The sequence below is a fragment of the Lactuca saligna genome, chromosome 5 (assembly GCF_052625555.1).
Source record: "Lactuca saligna cultivar CGN05327 chromosome 5, ASM5262555v1, whole genome shotgun sequence".
Classification (NCBI taxonomy): domain Eukaryota; kingdom Viridiplantae; phylum Streptophyta; class Magnoliopsida; order Asterales; family Asteraceae; genus Lactuca; species Lactuca saligna.
In genome coordinates, this window is record NC_136421.1 from 282,783,240 (window position 1) to 282,792,245 (window position 9,006).

Consider the following 9,006-nt stretch of genomic DNA (forward strand, 5'->3'; position numbering starts at 1 on the left):
TGATAACGTCGAAACTTTTTATTGAGACTGGCATGAGGTCGATTGGGAATGAATGGTTATCTAGAGTTAGGGTACAACCTAAGTATATGCTACTCGTACTTTCAATTTTTCCATTAGCCATTTCTACTGTGAATAGTTCTTTGAGTGCATGCGGTGGTTGATTAAGCATGCGAGTAAATTTATGGTTTACGAAGCTTCGCTCCGCTCCACTATCGAATAGAATGCATGCATAGGAGTCATCGAGGAGGAACGTACCAGTCACCACTATCGGGTCAGCAACTGCTTCCCCGTGGCCTATCGCTAGTACCCTCCCTGCTCCGCCAGCATTTTTCGCCTTGGGGCAGTCCCTCTTATAGTGGCCTGTTTCGCCACATCCATAGCAGGTCGGGCTCGCGCCAGAGCCGGGGACTTGGGCGATCGGTCTCGCCGGAGATTTACAGAGTCGGACTGTGTGTCCTCTCCTGTGGCAGTTAGAGCACCACATTTCATGGCAGGGGCCATTGTGGTGGTAGTTGCATTTGTTGCACTTGGGCGAACTTCCAGCGTACCCACCCACCGGAGTAGTAGTAGCAGCAGCAGGGGTTATTGCGGCATGTATTGCCACAATTTGCTGCTTTTTGGCAGCCTGTTGCTTCTTCTTTTCATCCCAGAATTTCCGCTTAGTATCAGTGGGTTTGGAGAGTTCCGGGATGGCTAGGGTGGTTGTGGTTACAGGGGTTTTGACTCCATGGTCAATGAGTCGTTGTGCCAATCGTTTGGCACTGTCGAAGGTAGCGGGGTTTGATGCTAGAACATTCCCCTGATACGGAGGCACAAGCCCCCATATGTATCTTTCGATCTTTTTCCCTTCAGTGGGAACCATATTAGGGCAGAGGGCCACCAGTTCGCTGAATCTGGCGGTGTAAGCGGCAATGTTGGTGCCCTTCATGGTCAGGCTCCAAAGCTCCTGCTCTAGTTTCTGAATCTCGCCCCTCGGGCAGTATTCCTCAATCATGAGGTCTTTCATCGTTTCCCAGCCTATGTCGTTGGCTACGACAAGAGTTAGAGATTTAATGTGGCCGTTCCACCACGTCAGGGCCTTTCCTTCAAAGGTGCATGCAGCATATTTCACTTTGCTCGCAGCAGGGCATGAACATATTTCGAAGACCGCTTCAGTCTTCTCGAACCATTGCGAGAGGGCAATGACTCCGCCGGTCCCATGAAAGGACTTCGGCTTGCAGTTGGTGAAATCCTTGTAAGAGCACTCTCTCGAGCGCACAGGGGTTTCAACCGGGATTGATTCCACAGGGGTTCCACCTCTGCTGGCATCAGAAGAGTGATACTGAGCCATGGTAGTTGCCACTGCTGCAGCTACGACAGCATTTAGGGCTGCAGTATCGATGACCGGAGGTGGAGGAGGTGGTGGTGCAGTATTATTCCTGGGAGATTTGCGAGGAGGCATCTTTCAGCTATAAGTTTATAAAGGTAAGAAAAATGGTAAGAATCATTTTTTAAGCAACGTGAGAGTGATACATGGACTAACTAACCATAACCCAACAGTTGAATGAGTGTTTGAAATCACAACAAGAAATATTAGTAGGAAAACACAAGTGTATAGATTTTTCCCACAATTTAGATAGATTTCAATAATACTGGTATTACTGGTGTAATAAGTTCAAGGAAAAATTGACCTAACAGTAGGTCTTACATCATACCATATAGAAAAGTTTGACAGTTCTTAGATTCCTAATTAGAGTACTGAAAGTTAGGAATATTTTACAGACAAGTGCTACTGAGAGCACAGATGTTAAAGGCTAATCCTTAACCCTAAAGATAATGATGTACTCGACATCATCTAACGGCGATGAATATTCCTCGGGAGAACCCTAAGGTCTCTCATTTGACGGACCACCTCTTGAAGGTGTTGCTCATGAGCATTTTGACGAGCTCGGAGTTCCATGACTTCAGCTTGAGAGGCAACCAGATGTTGCTGTAGGGTTTCATTGGTTCTCCGGGCCCGTTCCATGTCTTCTTCAAGACGGCGGATGCGGACTGTGTTGACACCTGAGTTGGCATCAATCTCCATGACCCGGTCGATGGCTGCTCTACCTTGCTCGACATTACGAGCTATTCTGCGGATAATGACGGGCAGGGCTCGGTCAGCAGAGCCACCATTGCTGACGTTGTAAAAGCTTCGGTCCCCAAAGTATGGTAAGGGTTGACCCTGTTCATCACTCCAACGATTCAAGTTGTTTGCCCATAAGGGAGTAGGACCTGGAAAAGCTGGTCGAGGGTTGTTGTTCGGGGGTTGACCTACGAGCGGTAGGTTGTTGATTTCAGGCTCAGAGTCTGATCCATCTGAGAAGCCTTCAGCTTGATGATCATCCAACGGAATTTGGTGTTCATCGTCAGACTCTGCTTCGAGCATTCCTATGTTGCCTTCATTTGGAAAGTACGGGTCATCGTGATGGAATCCAGCCATTTAAATCTACGCGAGAAGAGAGGTATAAAGATATAGTATGTATGTAGTTAATAGCACAAAATACACCTATAGTATTTTAAGTTTAAGTTCCACTGATCTTTTTGTGGCATTGTTGGTAAGTTTTTGGACTTGTTAACACATCACAACTATTCTAGGGCATATGCTAATCACTCCTCGGACCAACATAGTTGATCAGGCTATGCCATTCCTAGGAATGACCATACATCCCCTAGCTTACCTGTGATATTTAACAATCGTAATACTCTTGTTCTTGTCGTTGTGACACTGGTTTTAGTATGAATGCAGACTAGTATACTTAATTAACTATTTTAGTATTTAAAGTATAGACTCTTGGTCAGAGTGTTTTAATCCCAAACGGGTTTATAGTTTAGTATATCTTTTATGGGTTGATATACTTGCTTCACTATAAACAATGCTCTGATACCAATCTGTCACACCCCAAAACCAAGAATGGCGGAAACGTTCTGGGGCGGAGGACGTCATGTAAAGTATCACAACACAGTAAATGTAAATAAGCAAACAACATCATCCATTGCATTAAATATATATAATTTTAATACAAGCGTGTTCCGTACAGTTTTAGACACAACAAATACAATTTAAATCAAAATAGTATGATGAGTCTTGAATGCGCTCCATCTTCTCAAAAGCTAGCATCGGTACCTGACTACTGATGACCTGAGAATACAAGTTATTTTGAAAGAGTTTATCAGCATTAAGCTGGTGAATTCATAAGTATTTTAGTGTCGAGGTTTGTTATCAAAACGTTTGAACCTGTCGCAAGTATGAGTTGTAAATGTATGTAAGTGTTTGTAAAAGTTTGAATCTCTCAGAAAAACCTATATTTTCTGTTAAAGTAGCCCTCTACCAAGGCTTAACTGTTTTGTATGCTCGTTTGATGTAAAAGTGTGTAATTTCCCAAGTGTAACTATCATTTAACAAAATATAGTTTGTACATTAAAGTTTAAGTGAGGTTATCACCAAAATGTAATGGGTAAATTATTGTAGTACTGTAGTTTTGTTTTATATGAACTACTACTGTACTAACTACCTTAAACCGGGTTTATATTAAGGTATCATGTGATAAATTGCACCATACTATCGACTGGTAACATCGACAACGTATAGTCGAAAAATAAGGTATGACGTTTGGCACCCGCAGACCTGTCGGTCCCACTGTAGCTAGCAGCGAGGTGTAGGATAGTCAATCCAGTATAGATCTATACGCAAACTCACGCTCTCCCTCCAAGAGACCCTGGCTACAACTCGGGTCATGTCAATTAAGACATGCTCCCATACAATGGATCACAATTGTTAACGTATTCGTGTATATGCAATATAATGTTACTTGTTCTAGTATCGTTGTATATGTTCTCTTAGTAATAAGTATTGACTCCTGAATGAACTGACTCGTTGATCTAGAAATTGTAGTAGTATGATCCCGTGTTACCCCGATGGTAACTTACTAATGATGTGCTGATAAGTATGAATATGGAAGTACTTTTATGTCTATACATGTATATATGATATATAACTAATATTGAAACGACCCTCGGATGGTCACCCGAAATTCCACCAGACCACATCCAAATCAAGGAAAAGGAAATAGGACAGGTGGCTTTCCTAAGCCCTTTAAACATTATTTATACAGCTATACATATATGGGCATGCAAATTTATAGGTAGTAAAACAAAGTTTACAATAAAGCATTTGATAAGTAAAAGAGTTTGTAAAACATTTTGAAGTAAAACAGTTTGAACAGTGATAAAATCATTGGTTTCCTAGTTATTAATCACATGTGATTAATGCAATCACATGTGATCGAAGCAATAACTATAAGTGTTTAACTTGTATTCCCCCTATAAAGTATTTAAAACATTTAAAAGCATTTCAAAGGTTGAATAAAGGGGTATGAACTCACTTGGAAGCTTGAAGATAGCGAGATCGAAAACCGGGCAGAGTTTCGTCTCGGGAAACGGATTTTTCTCGGGATTCTCGGGAATCTCGGGAGTAAAATCGACCCTCGGGACTTGAGCAAAAAGACCAGAGCTTCGGGTTTGAACGGGCACGGAAATCGAGGCAAGATCGTGAGAGAAAGAGAGAAAATGAACAAATTTTTCGGAAAGGCTCGCATCCCTTTTATAGGGGTGCTGAACCGCCTCCGAACGCGGGGCGTACGGGCGTACGCAGCGCGTACCCGTACGTCATCGCTTACGTATTTCGGATGGGGCGGGTCGGATGGGACAGCGGGTCGGGTAGCTTCGCATAGGGCGACGTGGACGATCCGAGGCCGTGCCCTCGAGTACGCGGGGCGTACGAGGGTACGCGGTGCGTACCTCGGCCCTAGGCTGACTCCTCTTCGGATAATACCGAATTTTGAATAAAAATTATATATAAATTATTTATCAAACTTCAAAAATTCATATCTCCTTCATACGAACTCCGTTTTCGACGTTCTTTATATCCCCGCGAAGGTGAGACTACGATCTACAACTTTCGTTTAGATTCCGTTGGCAAATTCCGAAATTATTTTTATTATTTATTTATTAAAATGACGTGATTAAGGAATTTCTTTAAAAATTCATAACTTCTTTATCTGACGTCGGTTTTTGCCAGACTTTTTACCGTTGAAATACCATTGCCGAGACCTTCGATTCTCGTTTAGGTCATTCCGGCCAAATGTCGCTCGATCTCCGTTTCGAGTGTTTAGCTGTCTGTTGCTAAGCTGAACTTGGAAAAATCATAACTTCAATATACGAAGTCGGATTTGGGCGTTCTTTTTACGTACGATCATGGTTTAATGATATTTAAACATAGAAGAATTTAAATAGAAACTTTTTGGACATTTTATTATCAAAGTTAATTTTATTAACTCAAAAATGTTTACAATACTTGACCTATTAGGCCATTACAAAGAGTTGAAATATCGGGTTGTCACATCTACTACTAACACATACAACATATCATGCTAGCATATAACATATCAGGTGGTAGCAAACCTAGATGATATCACAAAGACAATCATCTATCATACATCTCCTACTGGTGGGCCGACATTGTGGCCTTAGAGCTACTGCTACTGGAAGGTAACTCACCTCGTAGTAGCTGCTGATATGTGTGGGAATGGTCTGTCTGCTGCTGCTGCTACTTCGGAAATCTTCTGACTGTAATTCCCACCAAACACTTAGTCAAATACGGCTAACCGCCCTCAGGGTAAATTATCCATTTACCCTTAACAAGTCATGAGTCAAGTCACAGTCAACTGCCAGTTGACCAGACTCGCCGAGTTGGCTTGCCAACTCGCCGAGTCCCTTTCTCTATACCCAAGTCCAATAGTCCTTAATCCTACTCGCCGAGTTGTATGAACAACTCGCCGAGTTCGCCTTCATCCGAAGAACACTCTAAGCTGTGACTCGCCGAGTTGTATGAACAACTCGTCGAGTTGTTCTTGAGATAAGAAGATTGCCATGAACTCGCCAAGTCATGGCATTGACTCGCCGAGTGACTTCATGAGTGAGTCTGGCTTCCAACTCATTGAGTCATACCCTATGACTCACCACTCTAACTCGCAAACACAAAAAAAGGAAACAACCTGGGGACTCGCGACCCGACTCGCCGAGTCAGATGAACGACTCACCGAGTCTACCTCATGCAAAAACTATACACACGATTTTGCTTGAATCCAATCCATTCCATTCATAGATTTTGGTTCCTAGGGCCTGGTTTACATGTAAAGTTTCGAACTTTACGTGTAAATAATCACCAATGAAGGTTTTAGGGCTCAAAGTGCACCAAAAGGGGTAGATCTAGGACTTTCATGCAATATGACTCCATAAAGGCAGTAGATCCAAGCTCCAGGGACTAAATCATGCCTAGATCTAAAGGCTAACATCTTATTACAACCCACAAAGCACAAACAAGCTTGGAAAATGGCTCAAGAAGGAATTTCATGAAGCTATTAGGGACTACAAGCTTGAAAACAGAGGGGAAACGAGCTATACCTCAAGGAAAACGTTGAGATGTCACAAAAATGCTTGGCCTCCTTCTCCTCTTCTTGATCTACTCTTCGTTCTCCTCAAAAACTTCAAGAACACACCCAAAACACTTCAATCTCTCAAGGAAAAGGGCAAAGACGATGTTGGGGGCTCTGAGGGTGAATGGGGGCGAGGTTGGGGCGGAAATGAGGGTTTAAATAGGGTGCAAACCCTTGAAATTTAGGATTTCATCAAACAGCGGTGACTCGCCGAGTCCAGAATGTGGACTCGCCAAGTCGCCAACTTAAACGTACCCCCGCACCACGTCCCTACTCGGCGAGTCAGACCCACAACTCGCCGAGTCCAAGGCTAAAATGACAAAGACTTAGATAAAATTTTACGTACCAGGAACCAGGTGCTACAAAACCCTAGTGGTGTTGATACGAGGTTTTATCGAAGGAAATTGTTTTGAGAGTATCGAAGCGTTGTTCGAGTGCTAAGTCACCACCTATCAGGTGAGTGCATAGTCCCTTTTATCTTACACATAGATATGAAGTATTTTATATAAACTATGTGCTATGTGTGCATATTATATGAATACTTGCTGTCTATGTTGTATGAACGTTTTATACATGTTTTAAATAATTTAAACTGTATACGTATTTTATATATACGAATATGTTGGGTATGAAATGGGCAGATGAATGATGAGAGATAAAAGATGATGTGAGTAAACATTGGCAGCTCTAGACTTAGTGCCTAATAAACATCGGCAACTATGGACTTAGTGCCTATTGGACAAACACTGGTAGCTATGGACTTAGTACCTGTTAGAAACTGGTAGCTATGGACTTAGTACATGTTAGGAATTGGTAGCTATGGACGTAGTACCTATTAGATAAACACTGGTAGCTATGGATTTAGTACCTGATGAATAGACTATAGCAGCTATGGAATTAGTGCTTTACGAACGAACATTAGCAGCTATGGATTTAGTGCCAATTCTATAACCCTGGAAGTAAGGGACTTCAGAATAAACGAATGCAGGATAAATGACTCTTAGGATAAATCCTTAAGAGTAAAGAAGATAATGGGGATGGGTAATTGGGTTGATTGTTTGACGTTTAAACATAATAATTATATTATTGTGGGTTGAAAAGCCTATGTACTCACCAGGTTTCCCAACCTGACCCACTCAGTTTATTTATATCATAGGTGTTGATATGAAGTCACATTACACTGAAAGATTTAAAGAGATGTAGATCACTAGTGTAAATAAATGTAAGTTCTGTTTATGCTCATGTTTCTGTATTAACGATGACTTCCCAAATGTTTTGAAATGAATAAAATACGTTTCTTCGAAAATGTTTTAATAACGTATTTATCATGTTTTTCTGGGAATAAATTCCGCAACATTTTTATTAAAAGAAGAACTCTGATTTTTATAAAGCATAAACAAAATCGGTCTTTTCTGGCCGTGAAAATGAAGATGTCACATAAATGGACTGTATAAAGTTGTATTTTATAAAAGTTTTGTGGTAAAATATAAATGAATGCATGCACAGAAGTATTAGACTAAAAAAAATTATGATTTTGCCATTTTCTTACCAAAAAGCCAAAAATCAGGATTTTAACAAACTTGATAATATTCACAATATATATTTAGTTATTAAATGAGATTCTTAGGGTTCTTAATCTTTTGTGGTTCTCATTTGAACCATTCCCTATATATATATATATATATATATATATATATATATATATATATATATATATATATATATATATATATATATATATATATTAAAGTGTATATCATTTATATTTATCAATTTATATACATAGATGTCCATCAATCCTAGTTGGAAAACAACGAATGTTTGGTGGTATGCATTTTTGTTTTGTTTCAAATACACATAGACACATACATATTTTTAGGGGTGACAATCCTCGATCCAACCCGTAATCCGATACTGACCTAACATGAGAGTAAACAAGTTTGAGTTGAGATTTTTGACCTGCCAACCCGCCAACTTGTTTATTTCATGGGTTGGGTTGGGTTACCTATTTGGGTTCGTGGATCAATCCGTCAACCCGATTATATATATATATATATATATATATATATATATATATATATATATATATATATATATATATGCTTATGTTATTTTGTTTTTACTAAGTATTGTGTGTCAGAATGCACAGATCTGGACCAACGGATAAAATTAATCAATGGACATGATTTGAGAGTGTATGATATTACAATGGGGTAACATGTACCATATAATCACACAATTTTTAGCAAAAGGGTATTTTGGACAATAAACTACATTTATAAAAGGAAATTTTCGGATTTTTAGGGATGATTAATTCTCCTAATTTAAAAAAATCTGAATTTTTTAATTAATTCAATTTGAATATTTACCGATTTATTCTGTCAGAATATTTTTTGTTAGAATGATACTCTTTCAGAATTTTATTATAATAGAATATTATTGAAGAAAACAAAATTCTTGAACCAAATGTTGAAAATTAACAAACATTCTT